The sequence below is a fragment of the Capra hircus genome, chromosome 7, assembly GCF_001704415.2.
Source record: "Capra hircus breed San Clemente chromosome 7, ASM170441v1, whole genome shotgun sequence".
In the NCBI taxonomy this organism is placed as follows: Eukaryota; Metazoa; Chordata; class Mammalia; order Artiodactyla; family Bovidae; genus Capra; species Capra hircus.
Window position 1 is genome coordinate 73,269,785 of NC_030814.1, and position 25,856 is coordinate 73,295,640.

Here is a 25,856-nt window from a genome sequence, read left to right on the forward strand (position 1 = left end):
GTCACAAGCCTTCTCAACAGGCATCTTATGATCATGTTTAACTCAGTGATGGATCCTAGCTTTGTACAGATAGACAATAAGGAACTCTCTCTCTTTAGGGTTTGTATAGAAAGGGGTCCATGGTAACAGTTTATTTTTTTTAAGGCATTTTAAATAGAGATGTTCTTATAAATACCCCTCAGTTATTTCAGGTAATTAATTTCCTGATATTTCCTTCTATGACTACTTCTAAACCACTTTAACTGTGTTTTAAAAGCAAAACAAATGTACCTACTGAAGGTTAGTCACAAATTTCATGCTGTCAGCAGTGTCTGAATTATTTTTAAGAAAGGAGAGATTACCAAGAGAATGATCCCCTCCGAGGTTATCTGACACTGTTACTCTACCATTTAATTCTTGAATTTGAAACCAGCTCTGTGAAATGATACTCTAAAAAGTGCTAATGTTAACAATATCGATGATCCACAGAACCCCATGTCCGGCTCCATGGGCTTGAAATCTTGGCTTTAAGTGGGCTTATTGAATCATAGCGAAAGCAAAGGATTCTCTCCAATGACCAGCCTTGGAAGGGCCGGTGTGTCAGTGTGCCTAGCAGACATTTCTGGGCCCTTTGGCCCGAGCACCACCACAGCTCCCAGGGACTCAGAATCTAACAGTAAGAAGAGTGCCTTAAGTTTACCAGGGACTTCACCCTGTGTAGACACAGATATGGCATCTGCAGCAAACCCTGGGAAGGAAGTTTGACTCTAATCCTCTCACACCACAGGGAACATTATTCTTAGAACAGTTCACTAAATCAGGGCTCCCCCAATGGGCAGATCCTCACAAGCATCTGAGGGACATTTGACTCCTGCTGCTCCCCAGGCCTTCACCCTGGCGATTCTGGTTAGGTAGGTAGGTCTTTGGCAACCTAGTTTCCCAAAACACGTCATGCCTAAAATTCTCACCTTTAAGGTGGGCTATCCAGTATCATCAAAAGAGGTCTTGGGTTAGCGTAATATTTAAAATATTAGTATCAGTTAGCCCATTCAACAAGTAACTGAAGGCAAAATGATTAGGGTATAATCTCTGTTCTCGGGGACCTCAAAGTTGAGTGGCTTGATGGAGTTCATAAAGTCACTTAGATGAGAGACGGACCATGACTGAGGAGAACGTGGGTGAAGGAATCTGAAGGAGGAAGGGAGGGAGGGAGGGGAGTGACGGAGCAGGGACCTTGGGTGCAGGGAAGGTGTTAAAACAGATGAGGTCGGCCAGGCCAGAAAGGGCAAACTTGCTCATGTTGCCATTTGTGTCAATTCAATTCTATATCCCATTCTACAGCGCGTGTGAATGTGATACAGAATACACACACACACACACACACACACTCTTTGTAGCTTATGCCTCATCAGTATGTTTATATAAACAAGATTTGGGCGGGTGGTGATGTAAAAATAGCAAAAAAAACCCAAAAAAACCCCCCAAACCCCCCCCAAAACCACTTATCTACTTGGGAAGATCCCTTGGAGAAGGGAAAGGCTACCCACTCCAGTATTCTGGCCTGGAGAGTTCCATGGATTGTATAGTCCATGGAGCCACAAAGAGTCACACACGACTGAACGACTTTCACTTTCACTGCTTAGTATATAATAGACCCTTAAGGCAATTTACACATATTGACTCATTTAATCCTCACAGTAACCCTGAAGCAGACACCATTAGCATTCTATTATACAGAGGAGTGAACTGAGGCACAGGGAGGCTGAGACTTTTTTCTGAGGTCACACAGCTCAGTGAGTGATGAACTTTGACTCTGTACCCAAGCTCCAGCCTCTCTGCCAGTGACCACTGACATGATGCCTCTCTTCTCTCCAGCACATGCTTTTTTTGCTAAAGTCATTTCCCTCCCACCCAGCCCTAAGTTTTGACCTGGTTATTGGGTTCAGATAGAATAAGTATCTTGGAGGATGTAACAGAGCAAGCTTGCTCTATCAGCTTCCTCTTGGCAATTAAATGCAGACATGCTACAACAACATCAATAATCCCTCTAAGGAATAGAATGTCTGAATTGACAAAGTATCAGGAGCCATCAACTTTCTGACAGCTCACACAGGGCTTTAAAAACACCTGCCTGATGTTTGCCACAAGGACTCTCCGTAGAGTCTGTCACAGGATTCTGTCCGTGGAGCCTGACTCAGTGATCTACATGAACCTGAAAAAAAAATGATGACAAAAAAACATAGGCAGGCCACCACCATCCACTGCATGTCACCGACAACAGTCAGAGAATTACTGATTAACCTGGAGAGCACCTCGAGGTGAGCCACGGTCTTTGTTCCTACTCTTGAAAATTTCCTGGAACATGTCAAATAACTGTAGTCTCAGCCCCAGGTTTCCTCTGATGTTCACATTTCTGTTTAAAAAAGGATTCTGTAGCCAACCATCCTTTTCAACATGTTTCACTTTGCCAAGCTGAAGATTACAAAGCACAAGAGTTGGACCAAACAGTAAGCACATCTAACTTTACACGGACTGTCTTTTTATTCAAGAGGAGAAGGTTTCTTCTCTTTTTCCAAACCAAAGCAAAGACAAGTGCCACAGAGTATTGTGAGAGTCAATGAGATGGTGGATAGACAAGAGCGTTGACAGCCTTGCACTAATTACTGGGTCATTGTCTGGGCCCATTACTGACTTGGTACGAAGTGAGATTCTCCTAGGCTGGGCTTGTTAGGATGGTGCTCTTCCCCATCTCTCAGCTCAGTTGCTTAGGGCCCTGGAGCAAGTCAGGTAAGCTCCTGAGGAGTTGGAAGGTGAGAAAGTGAGCTGGTCTCCATTTTAGGTGGGGCCGGGCTTCCCGGGTGGCGCTGGTGGTAAAGAACTCGTCTGCCAACGCAGGAGGCATGAGAGACCCGGGTTCGATCCCTGGGTTGGGAAGATCCCAAGAAAATGGCAACCTGCTCCAGTATGCTTGTCTAGAAACTCCCCATGGACAGGGGAGCCTGGCAGGCTACAGTCCATAGGGTCACAAAGAGTTGGACAAGACTGAAGCGACTTAGCACTCTGCACTGACGGGAGGGGCATTTGCGCCTGTCATTCAGGTGCAGCTCCCATCCTCTCTCAAAGGCTTTTCTATCAGTGGCAGATAACCGCTTATACTCACGCTTCCTTACAGCAAGTGTTATTTTTAAAAGTATTTAATTTATTTATTTGGCTAGGCCAGGTTTTAGGTGTGACACATGGGGTCTTCAATCTTTGTTAAGGCATGTGGGATCTAGTACCCTGGTGAGGGATCGAACCCGGGCTCCCTGGGTTGGGAGTGTGGAGTTTTAGCCACTGCACCCCCAGAAAAGTCCCCAGGGAGTGTTATTAAAAGGGCAGTTTTACACCTCCAATAGAAAATTATTTCATAAGTGGTACCATATGCTGCCAGAGGTGACAAAAATGAAAACATTTTCATCCAGTGTATTCCTTGCCAAAATCCACTAGAGAGTCGAAAGGGTGAAACTGTATGTGGATAGGATGTAGGGATAAATAAGAAAGGATGGAGACCCTGTCTCCAGGAGGAGAGCCTCTTCCTGGCAGACGAGGATGCAGCGTGAGTGGACTCTCAAGAGCATCCCTTCTTCCCAAGAATCCTTGTGAGGCACCAAAGGACATATCTCCATTGGGAAAATGAGGACAATATTATGAATTTGCAAACTGCTTTGAAAACTGTAGATTATAAATGCATACAGTACATTCAAATAACACAGTATGCAACTGTGTATCAGGCTCATTTTTTGTGACTGTATTGGGAAGACTTTTTTTTTTTTTAATATGTTCAATTTAAACACACACAGCCAGCCACCTCACTGACCATTAAGCACTTGAAAATCCAACGGTAATTTTAGCCAGATTTCTTATGAACCTCTGGGTAACCACTATAGGGAGACCACCTCTGAACTCCAAGTTCAGTCCCTCAAAGGGATTAAATCTTAAACGCACCATCACGTCGACTGCTGTAGCTGATCACACTCAGTGTCATTAGCGTCTGCTTAATATGGCAGCTGATGCCTCGTGGTCCCTGCCAATGAGGGTGAGCGGAGCCTTGGAGAGAAGTGAATTATAATTGTCGGCCTCGGGGCTGTGTGGCGCTGCCGGTGACAGTGGCAAATGGGGAAAAGAGGCAAGCATTAGAGAAGGTCTGTTGTACTGATGAAGTGGAATTCCTAGAACACACTGTGCTATCAAATGAGATTTGGCTCCACAGTACTGGGAGTGAACAATGGGCTCAATAGGACCCAGCACCGGTTGCTGGGCATATTCTAGCTGCTTTAGTTGAGCCGCCTTTCATTCAAGGGAGTGGGAGCTATGCTAAAGAATGGAAAGGAAGGGAGTGTAGTTTTGGTCCAGAGCAATCGGAGGATAAGATGTTAGAGGGAAAAAACTAGAGAATTTCAACCAGGATGAATACAATAATATATTTTCCCACACTCAACCAAGTCTCTCTCTCTCTCTCTCTCTCTCTCTCTCTCTCTATATATATATATATATATATATATATATAATAGACAGCTATAGAAAGGACTAGCAGAATAGCCCAGCCTCTTTAGCTGGGTTAGTATAGGGCATGCTTTAGAAAGATCTGGGTAAAGGATGAGTCTTTCTTAGATCTTTAGTTCTGGAAAAGGGTGGGGGAAAGAAGGCTTTCATGTGTAGGGAGTGGGCTACCGAGTTTCAAGAGTTAGGGAGGGTCTCTATTCTGAGTACTCATCGGTATACAATCTGAATCCAGGGAAAACAAGCAATGAACAGAAACATCAGAAAAAGATGCTCTAAATCACTTATTATAAAACTATATCCTGCCTCCTCCTTCTTGATGTGCTCAGTCATGTCCACCCCTTTGCGACCCCGTGGACTGTAGCCCACCAGGCCCTTCTGTCCATGGGATTCCCCAGGCAAGAATACTGGAGTGGGTTGCCATTTCCTTCTCCAGGGGATGTTTCCGACCCAGGGATCCAATACGTCTCCTATACTGGCAGGCGGATCCTTCACTGCACCACCACATCCTGCCTTATATAAAGAATTATTTAGCAGTCTCAGGATAGGTAACATTCTGTTATTAACAAGCCAGGAGTTAGTTTGTGCCCAACTTGCAAAATGGAGAGAAGAGAGGGGAGAATTCCTATTCAAAAAGGGCCCCAGGCACTTAAAAGACAGTTGAACTGTTGAAATCAAAGACAGTTAATTGTCGTCTGTACAAGTAGGAACAACTCCACCTAATTATGAATGAGGCATTGTCAAACCAGTTTGACCCTGAAATACTCACTTTCAACTAACTTACTTTTTTAAAAACCATTTTATCCAAAACATGTGAACAAAAGTACGCTGCAGCTAACCAGGTAAACCAGAGGTGTGAGCGCACACATTCTGTTTGAGGATTCCCATGAAGGTAATAATTTTTGTAAAGTATCAAAAACTACTGCACAGGAACCAAATTTGTGGAGAAAATTCTCCACCCTTAGACTTGCCTTGGTGAGTGATGTAGTCTAAACAATCTGATCTGCCCACTTTCTAGAAAGGATTGGATTCTAAGTACCTACATACAGGCCTCCGTACACACAAAGCAGACACTGACTATCCCTGTGGAGGTATTATATCACAGGGTCCAGGGACCCCAAATCCCTGAGGCTGGAGAGAGCCGGGTTTCCCAACAAAGCCTCATGCACAAGCCGGGAAAGGTGGGTGTGGGCCCCAGGAGGGTCACGGCAGATCCAGCCCATTCCTGCCTTATTTGTTCGGATCATTAGGAAGGCCCCAATTAGCGCCTACTGGGTGACGGGTTTGTGTTGTGAACATCTGTCCACTAGCATCTGGCCAGGGCCCAAGTCCATTTCACAGGAAACACCAGACAGCTGTCAGATGGTCCTGCGTTTGGGTGGACCAAACAGAGTCCACTCTGCCACAGGGGCGGAGGGGCCGACATCTCCATTATCTGTCTCAGGAAGTACCCTGCCGCCAACGCATTACCTAACTGACCAGCAACTCCCTTATTTGTGAGTTAGGCTTTGCCCACTGGAGTAAGTACTTTGAATGGATAAAGCCAGAAGTAACTTGGCGTTTGCTTGAGAGCTAATGAGCAGCGTGGCCCTTGTGTTTATGCTTTAACCACCCAGCCTCCTTTCGGTCTTCTTATTGCACCTCAGGGAAGCAGGGGTGAAGACTGGGTTGGATTGGGGATTCACTTTTCAATCCATCTACTCTGCGGTTCAGTGCTCAGTTCTTGGGTTTTGTGAAAAACAACCACTTAAAGCCAATGGATCAATTTGGCATTTTCAGTTTACTGGGGTAGGTAGTTAATGCCATATATATCTTGAAGTTTTGTTGTATAAACTTTTTGTATTTACACACTGATTTTTGAGTCAGGTTAGAGTACCAGAGACCTTTGGGCTCTCTCTGGAATATTGTGATTCCAAATGTAACACTAACCACAATCTCTAACACAGAAAACTCCCGCAGTGAGAAAAGCCCTCAGTAGTACTCCCTTGGAGTTCCTACACAGTCTGTTCCCAGAGTGCAGGAAGGTTTGTGGCATAAGCCTGATAAAAACAGGCTACCTGCTGAACACCAGACCCAACGAAGAACAATTAGAATGGGAGAAAAATCTACCCACCTAACTTCTCATCCCATAGGAACTAATATATAATATAGCTGGATGCATATTGCAGGTACGCACTAAAATATTTCCGAAATGAAGGATTATTCAATCAACCATTTAAAATCACGACCCGACACACAAAAGTACATAGAAAAAGAGACGGCAACGGAAGCAGAGAGAGAGACTCATCCGGACGCTGCCATCTCGTCATCATCTTGTCTTCTCAGTTTAACTTACAATGTCAGCGATGCCCTCCTAGTGACATGAAGCACTGAATTTCCCCAATTCCATCGGGAGAACTTGGTGTCAAATTATAATAGGTAATTTTTGTGCATGCCAAGTTGTTTTAGCTGTGTCCGACTCTTTGCGACCCTATGAACTGTAGCTCGCCAGGCTCCTTTGTCCATAGGATTCTCCAGGCAAGAATATTGGAGTGGGTCACCATGCCGACCTCCAGGGGATCTTCCCAATCCAGGGATCCAACCCACATCTTCTGTGGTTCCTGCATTGCAGGCAGATTCTTTACCGCTGAGCCACTGGGGAAGACCCAGATAATTCTTACTGCTGCTGCTGCTAAGTCACTTCAGTCGTGTCTGACTGTGCGACCCCATAGATGGCAGCCCACCAGACTCCACTGCCCCTGGGATTCTCCAGGCAAGAACACTGGAGTGGGTTGCCATTTCCTTCTCCAATGCATGAAAGTGAAAGTGAAGTCACTGAGTCGTGTCCAACTCTCAGCGACTCCATGGACTGCAGCCTACCAGGTTCCTCCGTCCATGGGATTTTCCAGGCAAGAGTACTGGAGTGGGGTGCCATTGCCTTCTCCGAATTCTTACTGAGTGCTTATTATATACCAGACAATCTTCTGGTACATATAGTCTGATTTAGTCATCAGAATTGCTTCATGAGGTTGGTACTATTAGTATTGCCATTTTACAGATGAGGCAAACAAGGCACAGAGAGGTGAAGTGACTTTCCCAAGTTCTCACAGCCAACAGAACGGGAAAGTCCAGAGTTCACACTTGTAACTCCTTCGTCATGATACCCCTCTGGAAGAAAAGTTGACTCCTAAATGCACTTTTAACCCTCAGCTTCTTTCTGTGTGTTTCCAGCAGTAATGGGATCTCAGTTATTCTTCCTGATCTTAGCCTCAAACTTTAGGCACATGATCATCACCATTGTCATCAGTCAGCATTTCTATCAAGTCCGTGTCCATCACTCTGCTTCTATCAGCTCGATGCACCCGGAACGTTGTAACATTACCTCCATAATCCACTGAGAATGCCAAGGTTACACAGGCAAAATATAGCTACCGAGGCTGAAATTTACTCTCCACTTACTGCCGACTCTGGAGTACGCTTGCTCTTCATCCGAGAAAAAGCAGAGCTGGCAGTGCTGTCAGAAAGTACTTAATGCCATGGTTTAGGCTGCAGTGCGTGCTTCTCTTCTTAATATCTGCAGAGGATAATCTATAAAGTGCTGAAATGTACTCTTTGAAGGTCTGTAATAGGATAGTGTATTGAAGTTAGAGAACCTTTCCCTGAGGGCTAATTATGCCAGAGACTTTGAGGTGAGTCTCTCTGGTCAAACATCTCCCACCCAGGGGTGGCTGAAAATTCTTCCTTGACATTTGTAATTTTAGTTAAACTTGTTAAAGGTCTTGTAGACTTATTTGACAGAGCTTATGTTATCATATATTGCTCTTCTGCATGACATAAAAGAAAAATATCAGTGAAATTAATTGGATAACGTAGTCCTAAAACTTCTCGTCCAATGATTAATATCATAATGGAGTCGGACTTGCATTCTCAGTCATCAGTGTGTGTGTTTTCCACACAATATTGTCCTCTTTGCTATCAAGAGCTTTGGTGATGGGCATATTTAAACGTGTTTACCACATTTCAAACCAGGCCTCAAACTTTTTAACACTGTATTTGGAGACAGTCTCTAGGTGGGCTAGGTTAGCTGCTAACTGGCTGGTGAGATTTGTATGTTTTTTCACCTTGCCTGGGATCTGAACAAAAGTGGATGTGCTGAGATTAAGTAACACTAGAGGGCAGCCTACAAGTTAGAAACAAGTCAGCCTACACAGGCGCAGTCTTTAGGCATTGCACAACAGACAACAGCTCAAATATGGCATCCCAGTGAAAAACAAAAAATCATCGTATCATTCCTTAGTGTTTAATTTGCATATGCCTTTAAAAGAAGACTTCAAATAACTTCATAAATGTTTTTTCCCTTCTAGAAACTCACTCATTTGTTAAACCCTCCTGAAGATGCTTGATGTTTCTAGTCCTGTTTTGTTTCACTTCCGTTATTCAACTTCTTTTTAAAATAACAAACAAAACTTTATTAGAGAATAACACTCTTCTGTTACAAGTTTTATTCAGAAACCTCTGAAATAAAAATGCAATGTGAAGGGTAAAGACAGAATATCCATCTTTTTAGGGTTCCTTTTTATAGCATAAATATTAGTTATTTTCAACCATTAAAGGCATTGGAGGACTCTTCTGGACAACTATATGGTATCAGTACTTATCCAAAGGTTGAAACCATAAAATGAAATCTGTAATGTGTCGTTCACCTGTGAGTTGAAGGTTGGTTTCTTCCTAAATAAAATATTACTCAACACATTTTTTCTTAGCACCATGCAGCAGAAAAGGCCTAGCTGTATGCTAACACCGTCTTATTAAATAAACAACACAATTTAGGTGTTATTTGTGTTTTGTGAATTACGTCACCTGTAACATTTCAGTTGTACAAGGCAACTTAAGAGATAAACGCTCATATAAATATGCCCACGGCAGTGTGGGGAGGAGGGAGGGAAGGAAGGGGCGAACACATGTACATTTAATTTCAGAATTCAAAGACTTGCATACTGTTCAGAATGGAAAAAATAGGAAACAGGTGGCTTGATGTGGGCCTTGATTCTTCCATGAGTGAATCACAAGCTTCTTGCTTGCCCTGCACTTTGCAGCCAGTCTTTATAGATGCGCTCAATGGTGCTTCGGTCTTTCTCGTTATTATCCACCTCGGCTCATGGTATTAACCTCCCTAATGTTGGAGAAAGTGGTACCAGCTGCCAGACCAAATGCAACAGTTTAAGTGCTCTTAATTTGAGAATCTTTAGCACTCATTTTACAAAGCTGGGTATGAGCACAATAGAACTTAAGTCCCAGGCTTTGGTGTTTGGCTTCTTATGTGTCATTTACATGTGGTTTCTGATAGCCGTTAAAAATGAACAATTTTTGTCTCTAAACCTGGCCTGTCTTGGCCAATGTCACCACCATCCACTCAGCTCCGCAGATGTGACATCTTGGAACCATTTTTTTTCACTCCTCCACCCCCTTACCCCACACGTCCAACTGGCCCCTAAGTCCTGAAGGCTAAACTTTGTCACTGCACCCAGAATCCATTTCCTTTTTTCCACTCACAGCACGAGCAGATTTAAATTTCTAAAACACGTGTCTGATGACATCAACATTTGGCTGAAAAGCTCAAATTGCCCACAGCTTGGAGTCCTACCTCTTAAGCAGGGCCGAGACCTCCATGGGCTGTTCTCCATCCTTCTTTCTGTCTGCGGGGCTTCCAGCCATATCCCCAGTCACCAGGAGTTTCCCTTGCTGCTCTGGCCAAATCTTGGATTTCTCTGCCTCTGGCCTTTGCTCCTGCCTCTCTCTTAGCCCCACTGCTCCTCTGCCCCTTGCCAACTAAGTACTAAAATCTTGTCCACTCCTTAGGTTCAGCTCAAGTGCTTCCTCCCAGACTGGACAGAGCAATCCTTTCTGTCCTCAGCATCCTTACCACACTGCTTTGGACATCGAGAACAGTCAGCCCTCAGACACTGTAGTATTTTTTTCTGCACATCTACCTTCCTGGATAGTATGTGGGCCCAACGTCTGGCCTTGAGTGTTGTTTTTGTTGTTCAGTTGCTATGTCTTTGCAGCCTCGTGGACTGCAGCACACTAGGCTTCCCTGTCCTTCACCATCTCCCGGAGTTTGCTCAAATTCATGTCCATTGAGTCAGGGATGCCATCCAACCATCTCATCCTCTGTCACCCCCTTCTTCTGTCTTCAATCTTTCCAAGCATCAGAGTCTTTTCCAGTGAGTAGGCTCTTTGCCATCAGGTGGCCAAAGTATTAGAGCTTCAGTTTCAGCATCAGTCCTTCCATTGAATATTCAGGGTTGATTTCCTTTAGGATTGACTGGTTTGATCTTGCTGTCCAAGGGACTCTCAAGAGTCTATTCCAACTCCACAGTTCAAAAGCATCAATTCTTTGGCCCTCAGCCATCTTTATGGTCCAGCTCTCACATCTGTACATGACTATTGGGAAAACCATAGTTTTGACTATATGGACCTCTGTTGGCAAAGTGATGTCTGTGCTTTTTAATATGCTGTCTAGGCCCTGAGTGGTTATGCCACAATTGATCAATAGATTCTGAACTAGCTCATCACTGTGTCTCTGCAGTATCTTGCCTAGACTAGGCGCTAGATATGTATCTGCTGAATTAAATGGACCTGATGCTTTCACTGCATCCAGCAGTGTGGACCAGAGGAGTAAAATGACCTTGGCTGGAGGGAAAATCCATTTATGTTGAGCCATATGATCTACTTTATTCCTCGCTAAAAGCATGTTTCTGTTTCATAGGTACAGGTTGCAAGCCCCAGGAGGATATTCCTGCAGGAATATCTGGTTGAGCCCTCTGTCCCTCCAGTTGTACCCTGCACCAGGGTCAAAGTTTCCACCTTTGTTTTTATTCCTACTATCAAACGGGGCTGGAATCCTAAATAACAACATCCTCCATTTTTCAAATGGTGTCTTTTTGTATGACAGACTCCGGAGCTGCTGGGGACAAAGACCTGCGTTGGCATGCATCGAGAAGCAGGAGCTTAAGGCCTGAGCCCTTGGGTGGAGTCCTCGGAAAGCTACTTCTACGGTTTTTCTGTGGCAGGAGTCAATCTGCATAGTAGGCATAATGTGAAAACATCTTCTGTTGGAAGACTAAATTATTTCCAAGTTCTTTTTAAACTATTCAGCAAACTGTAATGTCATGGACTGTAAAAAAACTCAGTTTCAGAAGGCTTCAGACCTTGTCTCAAGCCCTTCCCTTCCCAGAGGCATATACAGTTAGGCCAATGATTTGACCTCTCTGAACCTCAGTTATCTCATCTTTAAATTGGGCATAATAATACCCGCCCTGTGTAACCTAGGTTGTAATGATTTTAAACGAGGCAATGTTTGTAAACATACTTAGAAAAATATAAGGACTATACAATAAGGTCTTTATTAATAGTAATAATACTGTTAAATACTGTTGATTCTGATCATCATTGGTAAGCCTGACTTCTAAATCTGAGCAGCATGATTCTTCCTGGGCAGACCAGTCCTGGGTGTGCACCTCACTGTTGCAAGTCAGTCTGTCCTCTCCCTGCAAGATACCATTCCAGGGAGGTGTGTCGAGCTCTTCAAACATAGGCAATGAGAAACAATGAAAAACTGCAAATGCACTGTGATTAGTTTTATTAGAATAAGCCCTCCAGTGAAGGCTGGGTATCGTTGACAATAAGCGAGAATAGACATTGCCTATGTTGAAAACCTTTGCAAGTTGTGCTGGAGAATTTGCATTTCAATAACAACGTGATAATGTCAAGCTATTCACAACATTTTAAAGCCTCCGCTGGCACACCTGGCGTGTGGTAGGATCTGCTTGGGGAACTGGAAGTGGCTGTTTTCTAACAGTACTGGCAGTGACGTTGTCCTTTTCATTCTTGGGAACGGATGTGTTTGAGTAGTATTAACACGTCTTGTTTCTGGACAGGACAAAATATGAAAACGAAAGCTCCACCCTCCATGATCTCCCAGGAGAATTAATTAATCAGCATATTCAACATGTTGAACTTCCCCTCATCACAAATGAGCGGAAACATCTTGTAGATAAAAGTTGCCTTTTTAATAGAAAACTTTTCCCTGTAGGCCGAACATCCCTTTAAGAGAGAAAAGTATCCAAAAGATGTTTTCTTCCCCTTGGCTACAGAGGAAACTACTCTGCTTTCTAGATGATACTAGTAGCATATCCTCTTGTCTGGGCAAACATGGGATCATGACACTGGGTCGACTTTACTTCTGTTAAAAGTAAAACCATATTGCATGCAGGGGGGACAACCATCTTGCCTATATTTTAGGTAAACACTATCCTAGAACACAGTACAGCAAATAATATCAATCAGTTTAACTTAGGTAATTTCTCATGAAAGATGCTTCTAGATTGGTAAGCTTAATTGTAAAACCTAGGCACTTGTAATTCATAAGCACAAATTATGCTCAACCAGATAGGTTATATGCTATTAAGAGTTTCAGATAAGCTGCAAAAATGATTATTCACACAGAAACTTAACTCATAAGTTGGCATGAATATATTATACCTAACTTTCACTAGGCCCTCTGGTTAAAAGTTGAATGTAAATAGTGTGTTAACATTATAGCTCAGTTCCTTGACATCTGTCCTAAAACGCATGACACAAGGAAAAGTACTGTAAACCAAAAGTAAGGTCAGTTTCTCCAGCGCTTATAGTGTTTTAATCACCATGGTTAGCATTTGGTTGTTGTCGTTTAGTTGCCAAGTTGTGTCTGACTCTTTGTGACTCGGTGGACTATAGCCCACCAGGCTCCTCTGTCCATGGAATTCTCCAGGCAAGAATACTGGAGTGGGTTGCCATTTCCTTCTCCAGGGGATCTTCCCAACCGAGGGATCGAACCCAAGTCTCCTGCACTAGCGAGTGGATTCTGTACAGCAGACAAAGGAGATACCACTTGATCCTGCACCACCAGCATACAATGGCTTTCATTTGAAAGACCTGGGGCACCACCACTCAGAAAGAAAATCGCTCAGTCGAGTCCGACTCTTTGGGACCCCATGGACTGTAGCCTATCAGGCTCTTCTGTCCATGGGATTTTCCAGGCCAGAATACTGGAGTGGGTTGCCATTTCCTTCTCCAAGAGATCTCCCCGACCCAGGGATTGAAGCCCGGTCTCCCACATTGTAGGCAGACGCTTTACCATCTGAGCCACCAGGGAAGTCCACCACTCAAAGTCTCATTCTATTTTTGTAAAGCATGGCCTCAAATCCAGCTAGGTGCCAGTAAATATCAACCAATTTGTTAAGTTAAAAAATGGTTCCTCTAAAGATTCAAAACACTTTGCACCACTTATCAGTTTGAACTCTCCCTCAAGTGATATCTTATTCTTTACATGACTATTCTGCAAATGATACAGAATCATGTTTCTCATAAAGTAGGAACCTCATGCAGTCTGCACGACAAGATAATGGAAGCATGCTCATGTCCCTGCTGTCTGAAAATGTTCCAACAGAATGCCGCCTCCAAGGTATTGATGCCTTGGAGGCACCAAAAAAAATCTGTAATCAGAAATCATTAATTAAGGTTAATTAAAGTCTACATTGTATTTGACTGACAGCCTCACAAAAGCCCTGTGACTTTTCTTCAGGCTCCGGTGTGCGATAGTGTGCGATGTTGTGTCTGACTGGATACTGAAGAGTAATCACATCTTGGATTGTCGAGAGAACAGCAAAGTCAATTCCCAGCAACTCTCCTTGGAGCAGAAAAAGCTCCTGATCTGAAATATGAATCCCTTTGTCCTTCCCACTCTATGCCTTTTGTAAAAACAACAACAGTAACAACAACTATCTTGTAAGAACACCATAGAAGGAGCAGGACCTGTTTTCTGACCCTACCAAATAACCGAGAGTCTGTAATACTGAATTTACACACGCATGTTTTCTTTGCTTCTCCAGGGATGTTGGAGGGAGGTGGGGAAGGGCTGGGGGATAATTGCGGCCTATGGGTAAGGCCAGACCACATGATCAAAAACTGCTGTGACACTTTAAAGTGTTTTTCCACAAGGAATTCTGGTGCCCAGAAGCCTGGTGAAGCCAGTAGCAATTAAGGCCATGTTATCCTTTTCATTTACTTCAAATTATTGGCCTCTAAAATCAATCATTGAGTGTGGCTGAGTAAGGGAGGGGTCAATTTAATAGGCACATGCATTACAAATGCTTGTTGATCGTAAGTAAAAATTTTGGCAGGCCGGATCTGTGGAAATTTAAAACGACTGCTTTGAAGCTCGCCCTGTCATTTCCTAGTTTTTTAAAAAAATGACTAATTTTCGAGATTAAGCCCATCTATAATGAATTCAAGGTTTTCTTCTTCTGAACCCATCTGGATTTTCATGTGCTGTGTTGCACATCCTGAATCCAGTGCTGTGTGCTTCAAGTGTGAGATAGTTTTATGTTTTAATCTACAAAGGAATGAAATGGCTGGGCTTAGATGGGTAGGAATCCTTGAAAGTCCACTTGGAGTATGGGAACTAAAACGGGAAGACATGTACCCGTATCTGTCATATGAGGCCAGATTTACCTAAAAAAGGAAAGCTGTGTTCTCTATTGCACATGAAGCCCATAAATTGTGGTGTATCTCCCTCTTGTACCAATTTACTCCTCCACATCTTCTCTTGACTGGGTCACTCACACAGTGTCCCAGACGAGAGCTTTTCCTCATCACCTGTACATAGTAAGATATTATAATTACAGGAAGAAAAAAAATCGCTCATGCACTCAAGAACTGGCAAAGCAGTAGACCTCTGGGCCAGGGTTGCAAAACGCAGTCAAATGGTCCCTAGCCCTTCAGTAATGTGTGTCGAACCTGAAAAAATGAAGGTGAAACCTGAAGGAAAGGACTAAGTGCTTACATGGCCATACCAAAGCACAGCATTCAACACTCCTGAAGTCACTTTATTTATTTAGCCATCTGCAGAGCCAAAACCCAATTATGAGACTGAAATGTGAGTGAAGTCAGGACTGGCCTCATTTACCTCCATGTGTAGGAACAGCCTAACGAAGGGTTTGCACCCTTTGGCTTGTCCAAGGATGAAAGTGACACCAGCCCCTGGACCGTAATTTTTTACCAGCAAGACTGAGTGAGAGACAGATCCTGGAGTAAATATCAGCTGGATGCACACATAACAAGGTCCAGAGAGACACTCTCAGAAGTCGCCTCTTTTAATTCAATACTGAATTATATGAGAAGTTGTTTTCAGCGCTTTCAGAAGACCATGGCTGCCAAAATCACTGCGAGGCGCGCAAGCCTAGTCTATCTCAAACCTTTCCCAAGACACCCCAACACTATCTGAGGCCCTGAAACTATGGCAACCGAATAAGAAAGCAGCCTCCATGATTAATAGATGAAGATCTCAGCAACAGTGTCTAGCTAGGGCCATCATTCATGATGTGAGAAGAATTAGCACAGAATCCATCTCGGAAACCATTAACGAGTATTTATAAAAATCCACCCAACTGCCATCCTGCCTGCTACGTAGACTCCAGTTTAGAATGCTGTAAACAGTTTGTTTTCTATTTAGCGCTCACTCTACAGAAAATGTTCTTAAAGTAACTCAGAGCTCACGTTTTTAGAATAATGCAAGGCTTTATAGGCTGGTTTTCCACCTGGGTTTCTGAGGCCTGAGAACAAATGCATTCATACACCAAAATACATGAATGAGGTCAAGTGGCTCTTGGGGTGAAAAGGAGAGACCGTCGCTGGACTGTTGTGTGTCTTTTACGGAGTGCAATTTTTTCATAAAGCATTCCATTTTCAGGAAAGGAACCTTTCCATTCACCAGCTCCATCAGTATTCTCTTAGTTTCCTCATTCAAGGGCAGTAAGAGTCTCGGGGGCAGGAGTCGGGGGAGCACTGGAATCGCTGCAATATTAATGAAAAGATTGAATATGCTCCTGAAAAAAAAGACTCGGGAATAGGAGAAAGGAAAAAAGAATGGATCCACAGACAAGCTTGTCTTTAAATTTCTCATATAACATGAAACCATAATTAACAGATTCTTTATTTCCCAGTCCCTCAAATGCTTATTTTCCAGTGGTGTGTTTTCATTGTGTTTCAATGCCAGATGCTCTTCTCTTTTATAAATGCTTCAAATCAAACGATGGCCAAAGGCTTGGTCTTAAACACGTGTGAGGGCAGAAGGGATAAGAGAGGGATAAATAACATCAATTTTAGAAATTCATAGGCTAAGGTTTTCAAATTGGCTTGGATTCTTTGAATTAAAGTTTCTGCAGATGGCAATTACTGGTTAGTTGGAAACCACTCGAAAGTGCTGAGTCATACTAAATGAAAGCCTCAGGTCTGAAGGCTGTACGTGGAAACATCTATTACTAACAATACTTTCAAAGCACCGGTCATCGCACGGGCTGCTCCTCGGGAGCTGGTCCTTCAGTCTTTGGGTCCTGTGGATTGCTGATTTATTCTGCTCTCTGTACATCCTCTTTCTGCTTACAAAATTTAAGAGAAAAATGTTGTCCTAGATGAAAATAACTGTAATTCTAAGCCGTGGAGGGATTCTTACTCCTTCAGGGAACTGGAGTGATAACAACAATTTATTGCCCCTTTTGCTATGCTCTTGAGGAGTGAGCGTCTTCTCACTGATAAGGACATCTATGGCTATCGTTTGAGTCAAATTTCAGGTTGTGTATCAGCATATCAGCAGTAGCGTAATTCCTTTCTGCCCTGGGGTCAGCTGACTATTTTCTGCATTTGGTGGGGAAGGTGTGCTCAGTCTCCATGTCCAACTCTTTGCGACCCCATAGACTGTAGCCCGCCAGGCTCCTCTGTCCAAGGGATTTCCCTGTCAAAAATACTGGAGTGGGTTGCCATTTCCTTCTCCAAGGGATCCTCCCGACCCAGGGATCAAACCGGTGTCTCCTGCATTGGCAGGTGGATTCTTTACCACTGCACCACCTCGTGGCAAAGTAGTGGTTTGCTTCGGCATGGAGATCCAGGCACCCCCAAACTGTCACTATGTCAGGTTTCGCCACGGAAGAGTGATCTGGCAAGTACATGTCCACCATGAAGAAACTCATGCAGATCCCAGCCATAGCTTCCTGGAGGAGTTGATTGACAGCCAAGCTTCTCCTCTGTGACACGTGTGTGGTCCTTGGGGTCAATTCAGCTCATCCCTGGATGGCCATTATGGGCAGCTCTCAGATTCTAAATGTGGGTGCTCTCAGATTCCTTAGTAGGTACCGGCTGTGTATTTCACAGTGTTAGTGACAGCTATCATTTTTTAAAAACAACTGTCCTTTGGGTGCTTAGTTGATATACAGACTTTAGCTGTTTGCTGCTGTTTGTACAGTGTTTTGTTTTCTTCTTCCCTGTTTTGGGTGTGATGTTTCTACTTCCAAAGTTAGGCAAAGGATCCCAGCTCTTCTTCTCACGCAAGTGACCCTTTCACACACTCCTCTGCTTAGAACCCCTGACATCGTGGCCAGCTTATGGTGTGAATGTTCTTTTCCAGTCCGAAGGTCATTTCCTTTGCATCCTCTCCTCATGTTGCAGACGTGAAAGGCTGTTTCCTTTGGTCCTCTCCCCACCAGGGCACTCTCCATGACAACTGTCACCCAAATAAAAATAACACCTCATATTTAATGAGTGTGTGTAGTGTGTCAGGCATTGCACCATGAATCCTACAGATGTTGTCATATTTCCTCTCCTCAACAACTGTAACATCACCAGCATTTGACAAATGGAAACTGAGACAGAGATGTAGCTTTCTCAAAGTCACGGCTATTTGTAAATGGCAAAAAAAAAAAAGGGGGGGGATGCAGATCTGTGTTTTGTCTGCCTAAGACTGTGACCTCTGCATCACCTCCAAAGCTGTCTACAGTCCCTCCACATTCTTAGAAACTATATGCCACAAAACCTAATGAATTTGCCCTGCCTTTGATGGGGAAGATAGTATATAGCAGAGATCAAAACTTTACCCTGCTGTGTCTGTTCTGCATTAATGCTTTCATTTTATTTTGTCTGTAATTTTGTTTGTTTATCTTTTGGTGGTGCCTCACAGTATGTGGCATCTCAGCTCCCTGACCAGGGATGGAACCCATGCCCCACCCCACCCCCCACACTGGCAGCAAGGAATCTTCACCACTGAACCACAGGGAGGTCCCAGTACTTTCATTGATGTGAACTATTTAAAACTTACCTGAGCAAAAAAAATGCCCTTACTTAAAAAAAAAAAAATGCCTGGCAAAGTGATAGTCCTATGACCTTGCCTAATTTAATGGTCACATTGAAAACAATCACTAGTTGAAACGGTTGGCATCTGATTCATAAATTTGCCATCCATACACAACCTAGATTATTTTCAGTGAGTCTGAGGACCTTATTTAATTTCATCATGTGGTTAACATTAAAATGATATCCACAAGGTATAATCTTTCTTTTGTTCTATAAATGACAATGAAGCAGGGTCTCTGCTAGGCCTGGGGTCTCTGGAGATGAGAAGGGAGTTAGCATCAAACTTGTCAAACCACAGTGCATTTTATATTTTACCAAATACAATCACACTCATGATTTTGTATTATTCTCCTTATACTTCTACTAGATAGAAAGCATGCATTTTTACTCTTTACAGTTTTTATTTACAATATCGACCTTCAGAAGAGTTAAGGGGCTTGTCCGTGGTAATGAGTCCAGAACTCAGGTCATCTGACTTCAAGCATGGGATCTTCAACAATAGTCATCACTGCACTGGGACCGGGCAGAAATGTGAGTTAATGGGCATGCTTATTCCTCCTGGTGGAAAGTTGAATTTTGAAAACTACTCTGAGCAAACTCCTAAAAGGCAAGAAGGTTCTGTGGCCAGAGGTTAGAATGCAGAACAAATGAGTCCAAGGTCAAAAGCTCAAGCCCCGTAAGTGCTGGCTGTCTTCTTAGCTCTGTTTTTTAGAAGGCTGATTCCACCTAACTTACAGCCCCTCCAGCTTCAACCAGGTGTCCCACAGATGTGCGCTCTGAACTACAGAACGGGGACTGATGGGCGCGAGTGTGGGAATGGGCAGGCTCCAATCCATCACCAAGACTGGGAAAACAACCGCGAAGGGATGCTCCACTGATGGCATATGAGACACATCACCTGTGTACATGGAAGACAGTGCTACACACACACATACACACACACACACACTCATCAAGGCATAGAGACGTCTCATTTGATGGGCACACAGAGAAACAGGAGCAGGCAAAAGAGACAAAGATTGGCTGTTCACAAAACGATTCCCTCTTCATTCATTCAACAAGTACTTGTTATGAAAGGCCTGTGATGTGACAGGCACAGGTGTAGGTGCTGGAGACAGTAGGGAGACATGAGAATGTCTACCCTTGTGGCATTATGTTCTAGCGAAAGACAGAAAATAAACGGGGACAACCGACAGTCTGTCAGGATGTGAAAAGTCCTAAGGAAAAAAAAGAAACCCTGAGGCTGTCCACTGGGATAGGGAGTGTTGGGGGGAAAATGGAGAAGTAAGAAAGATGATCAGGAAAGGCTTCACTGAGATAGCGACATGTGAGCAGAGAACCTGCAGGAGGAGAGGAGAAGCAAATTCTTCAGCTTTCTGGGCAAAGGCATGCCCTAAGCCTTTGAAAGGGCAAGACACTGCAAAGGGCCAGATTAGGAGAGGGCATGCTCAAGTGACCCCAAGGAAGAGTGGAGGTCAGAAAGGTGGGGCCCCAGTGCAGATCATGTGGGTCCACAACTACCATAAGAAGGACTCTGGCTTTGATGGAATATGATGGGAAAGCATTTGAGAACACATAACCTGATGAGATTTTGCTTTTAAAAATATATATGACTTTGGCTGCTGTGTTGAGAAAAGACTGTAGGGGACATAGACCAAAGGTGAGAGACTAGCTGGGAGGTTAGCCCAGTAGATCCCCCGGCAGGCAGATGGAGACAGGAGTTTGGCCAGTGCGAGGGCCACCGAGGTGGAAGGCCTGGAAGGAGTCTGCATGCTTTCTGCAGGTGGGGCCAACAACATGGCAGTGAGGTGACGACATCAGAGAGAGGACAGTCAAGGATAACTCTTGAGTTTCTTGGCCTAAGCAATTCAGAGGCTAGGACTGCCATTTACCAAGATGGAGAAGATGATAAGAAAGGCATATGTGGAGGAGGAAGATCTGTGCTGAAGGAGTTATTTGGGAAAGATCAGAGTATTAATAGTTGTATATGACATTCTCCATTAGTGTAATTAGAATTATTGTAAGAAAAAGGTTTTGCAAGCACTCATCTGCTTGGAAATGAGTGTATACCCTACTCTTGTGTATAAACTATACTGTAATAGTCCCAGCCTAAGAAGTATCCTCATCTCCCTTCCCCCCTTGAGGTTTGTGTGGTATGACATCTTACTTGCCCATTTCAAAGGGATTAAATGCCTCCCTCCCTTCCCTCCCTTCCCATATCCCCAAGAGGCAGCTGTGTGGTTGCCAGTAGAGAAATAGCTCAGTTGCTCTTGTAGCATATTTTAAGGCAGAGGAGAAAAGCCTTCACTCCGGAATAGAAATCTCTCAGAGACAACTTGGCTCCAGGGCACCCCAAGAGAGTGGGGGACACCGGGAGGTCCCAACAGGAGGCTTCCAGGCTTCGCCTGGAGATGTGAACACCCAGGAACACTCGCTCTGGGAGGAGGGCGATGAACTTAAAAGTGTGTGTGGAGGGTGGGAGGCAGTGCAGGATTCATGCAGACTTTCCTAGACTTTCTACTGCTGCAAATGGCAGATGCCTAATTAAAGCATTTGCAATTAGTTTGGCTTGTTCTGTGATTCCTTTCTGCAAACAAATATGATGGGAGAATATATGAGTTCTTGGCAATCTAGTTCTAAAAAAAACTTTTTCTCCCATCATTACTCTTTTGTCCTGCTCAGAAGAGAGCTGAAGCACTATGTACACAACCTTAAGTATCTGACTTACCTCCTTGTCCAAAACAGTATTTTTCCTTCCATTTCATAAAGGAATGCAACTACCCATTAGCCTTTAAAAGCAGGAAGATTTATTCTGAATTTAATACAAGTTCTTAATTTGGGTGTCTTATTTGTATTCAATGATGATAGCAGTCTTCCTAATTCTTGCCATCCTTCTGATTCAACACACTTGGCTGGCGATCTTATCCACCTCCTCGAAATGCAAATGCTATATTTTTTTAATGATGGGAAAAGCAGTCACTAGACTTTGAAAGAACTTGAGGGGTGTATGTTTGTGTGTGTGTGTCTGTGTGTGTAAATAAAGAGCTGCACTTCCTGCCACTTTATTATAACCACTTACTTAAAGGCACAGATTTTTTTTTCTTTTTCACTGCAGGGAAAAAAACGTGCCCAGGTCTCCTTCAAGTGGAGACACGTGACCCATTTGGGACTGTTTCTTTCCTTTACTCATTCAACATTTACTTGAGTTTCTATACTGGTTCTTATAAAATTTTAACTTATTTAAACTTAGATGGTTTTATCCAATGAGTATACTTTGCAAGTAGCCCCTGAGATAATGATCTTAGGTGTCTGTTGAACATTAAATGCATTATGAGACTGTGGCCCATCTCTAAAGGGAAATAACTGCAAAACAGAACATTTAGGGAAGATTGCCATCACAGTGTAGATAAGAAAAATGAACTAGAATGCTTAACACAAAAAAGGTTTAAATCTGATGGTTATTCATTTCTGCTTTCAGATTGGCTTGCAAAGCACCTCATTTAGGAAGGTCCTAAAACCAACATAATAGAGAGTAGTGGTTACTCAAGAGTCAAATAAAAGTTACCATATAAACAAGCATGCGTAAGCCAAATTCAAATAGTGCAATTATTTTTTAACAGATAGTTTAGGTTAATAGGTGGCGACACACAGTGTTGCCACTATATTTAAGGTTAGGTTAATAATTAACTTTGATGCCTGGAGTAGTTTAATCAAAGCTTACTATAAAAACTGCTCCATGCAGACTAAAAGGGTACTAAAAAACCATACAAAATACTTGCAATCTTGACCTCTGTAGTCATTTGGAAAGGGTGTGAAAAATCAGATGTTCTACTCAGAAATATGTACCAGCATGTTTACTTTGGGGGAAAAAAAATCTTAATAAAGATTCATATTATCTGGAACCAACAATCGGCTCGCTGTCATCAGAATGGCAGTCTATGGACTTAATGCCCAAGAGGTATGTTGAAAGAAGACCAGACAATTATCAGGATTAGAGAAAGGCAAGGCAAAGGCACTCGACCTTCCTACCCGGAAAGACTTAAGAGTCAGCGCTGGGGGGCATTAAATAGCTTTCCTGAGACCTGCTGGCAGGACACTGCCGCTGATGGTTAAACGTCTTTTCAGATTGGAGGCAAAGAAAGTTGGGCGTACATGTGAGAGAGTCTGTGTCTGTACGTGTGTGTGTTCACACGCCTGTGTTTTCAGCCTTTCATGGATCACACTCAGCTGCTACTTAATTTCCATCCAGCCCAAGCAGAGAGCGATCCCACGATCCCACCGTGATCTCCTCTGGTGACCACATTCATTAAGCAGCCGCCTTTCTCCCAAGGACCGACGCGGACTGGCTGGAGGGGCTGCTCCTTGCAATACAGGCACGGGGAGGCCCCTTGGAAGTGCTTGCCTTGGCTGCGAAAACAGCGGGGCCTCCCTGGCTCCACGCACACCTGACTCCCGGCTCTGCTCCTCCCTGAACACCCGCCGGCTGGAAAACGGCGAGCTGGGTGCAGGACACTGGAGATGCTGTGCTTGGAGCCAGCGATCCCCGGCCGGTGTCGACACGCACCCTCGCGCCAGCCGCTGTCCACAGTGGCCGGACCAGCTTCCGAGTCCTGCTGGGAAACTTCCCCTTCTCGCCCCTCCCCACGCCCTCCCCTTGTTCGACTGCTTGAGAGACCAGTCCAGCAAGTGCAGCACCGCGACCCCAACCAAGCTGACCATCGGCTGAGGTGCCACTCTCCGAAGGGTTGGCTCCTGGCTCCTGCCTCCTAGCCATATCCTAGGCGGTCTGTCCACCTCCCCGGGGGTTCGTTTTCCCGCGGGTTGCACGTGCAGAGCCCGAAATCGGTCGTGCCCCCCATCCCTGGCTTTCAGAGAAACTTTCCAGAAGTGCCTGGTCGAGTGACCCCGTGCAGGGGGGAAAAAAAAGGAGAGGGGGAGACGCTGGGCGGAGGGTGGTGGCGGCGAGGGAGCGGGAAAGACAGCGGAATCCTGTTTCCTTTCCCGATACCCACAAGTCTAGGCTAGGACTGCTCCCTGGCTCCCCCTGTACCGTTCCGGTCGTGGAAGGAGGGAACGGACTACGGGATCCTGCTATGCACCGTGTAATACGGTGGGGAGCCGAGAAAAAAAGCGCAGCATCTGGGAGAGGGGGGAGAGACACTTCCCATCCCAGCGGGGTCATGCAGAGTGGGTGGGCGCTGTCGGGCTGGGTTGGCAGTGGAGCGCCCCACTGCCAGCGAGGCAGCGCTCTAGACGCAGCAAGTAGTCCGGACAATCGAGAACCCCGGGCCCCTGCAGAGGTCTTGTCTGGTTAGCAAGTAATGAGCCATTTCTAGCCAGGTCTTCCCACCCTTCCCCCTCCCGGGACACCTCCTTTCCAAAGAGGGACCACGTAGGTATTTGGAAGAGGGCTCAGCGGGCGCCAGCCCCCGACACGGGGTTCTGTGCCCGAGGGGGACGCAGACGCTACAGATGCTGTCTTCGCAGCCCAGGAGGGAGCTGCGGCGGGGAATAGGACCCAGGGCGGGGAAGCCGCGCCACACCGGGAGGAGGCCACTCATTCGAGCAAACAAAGCCCGGAACCTCTGGTGCCCAGCGGCCGCGGGAGCCGGGATGTCACCAAGTGGCAGGGTGCGCGGGTGCCAGGGCCATTACAAGTTTCCCGCACTCCACTGAGCCCAGCCCCGACCCCGCGTCGACAACAAAAGACTCTCTTTGCTTCCCGCCCCCCCATCTCCCCGTGTCTGTGGAACCCCTCCTCCCACCTCGAACCCAAACCTAGTGTCGAGCGAAAACAGCGCTCTTGGACCGAACCTCCTCCAGCCCTCGAGGGTAGAACCCCTTCCCCTGCCTTCGCACCAGGACCGGGCGCTTCCGAGAATCTCACCCTTTCTTGGCCTCTCTGCTGCCTGCTGGCCCGAAAGTGAGGACGAGCCCCCAGGGATACTGCACACACTTCCCAGGGCCAGGCAGCTATCCGCGCGGTTGGGGTCCCGGGCGGCGCCTGGCGTGTGCGCGACGCGAGTGGGGAAGCTCACAACGCGGAGCCCGGAGGTCTCTGGGGCGCAGGGCGGAGAGGAGCGGCGGACAGGGCTCGCGACTGCTCCCCCAGGGCCGGGCAACGCTCGGAAGACAGACACAAGACAAAATAAAACGCGAGCACCACAAAGCCAAGACGGTGTGCGGACCGCGGCCCCGGGACCCGCAGGAGGGAGCGGAACCGCCAGGGAGGTGGGGCGCACCAGGGCGCCCCAGCCGTACCTTTTCGGTGCATCGACGGGCAGGCGGCCGGGGCTCGGAGCGGACTGGTACAGAGTGTATCCCATTTAGTAATCCATTATCGAGGGGATCTCTCCGGGCCGCGAGCTGCGCTCTCTCCTTCGCAAGCCTTTGTCATTCCTACATGGGTGCTCGTCTCTGTGGGGGTACAGTCGCAGCGACTACTTTCTGGGATGCAAACGCGCCGTATTCATTTCCAATGACAGGCGGAGACGGGGAGATGAAAAAAGAGAAAAAAAAACCAACAAGAAAGGAGGAAATGTTCAAGAAAGTCTTCTCCAAATCCAAATTTCACTTGGATTCCACTCCGGCGAGTCCCTTCGGTGGTGTTTGCGCCGATTAACAAGTCATTTCAGGGTGGGGGGCGGGGTGGGGGCTGGGGCAGGGGTGCGCGCTCTAGCCCCGCTTCACGAGCGGGAGCGCTACGCCGCGGGTGTGGCGGTGCCGGACGCTACCGCCGCTCCTAAGCGGGCATCGCGGGCGGTCGGCTTCGCGGAGAAGCGCTGCTGCTGCGTCCGGAGCGCCTGGGCAGCCGAGTGCGCGGGGAGCGGAGTTGGCTGCAGCCTCACCCCGTGCCGCTCACTACTCCTCTGTCACTGGAGAGGCCGCCGCTCCAGGGCGGAGCCAAGTCCCGGACTGGATTGCGCAAAGCGGACTCTCCTCCTGCAACCCCGCCTACTTTGGCTGGCGTCTTCTCCGACCCGAAGGAGGGCTGCGGTCTCTGTGTGTGAACCGGAGCGAGCGAGGCGGAGGGAGAAACTACGCGCTGTGGCCGCAGGTGGAGCCTTGACCGACTGGTCAGCGCCGCTTCCTTCCACCACTATTGCCCGCCCGCGGCGCTTTCGGTGGAGGTCCCG

General features: G+C 45.8%; 1 protein-coding gene across 3 annotated transcripts in view; it reads right to left on the minus strand.

Annotated features, from left to right (window-relative positions):
- Nucleotides 1-25,600, minus strand: part of SEMA6A (semaphorin 6A) — a 131,370-nt gene extending 105,770 nt beyond the window's left edge. For all 3 annotated transcript variants that reach the window (XM_018050663.1, XM_013965389.2, XM_018050662.1), the window contains exon 1: nucleotides 24,982-25,600. The gene's annotated coding sequence lies outside the window, so the exon portion shown is untranslated. The remainder of the gene's footprint in view (nucleotides 1-24,981) is intronic.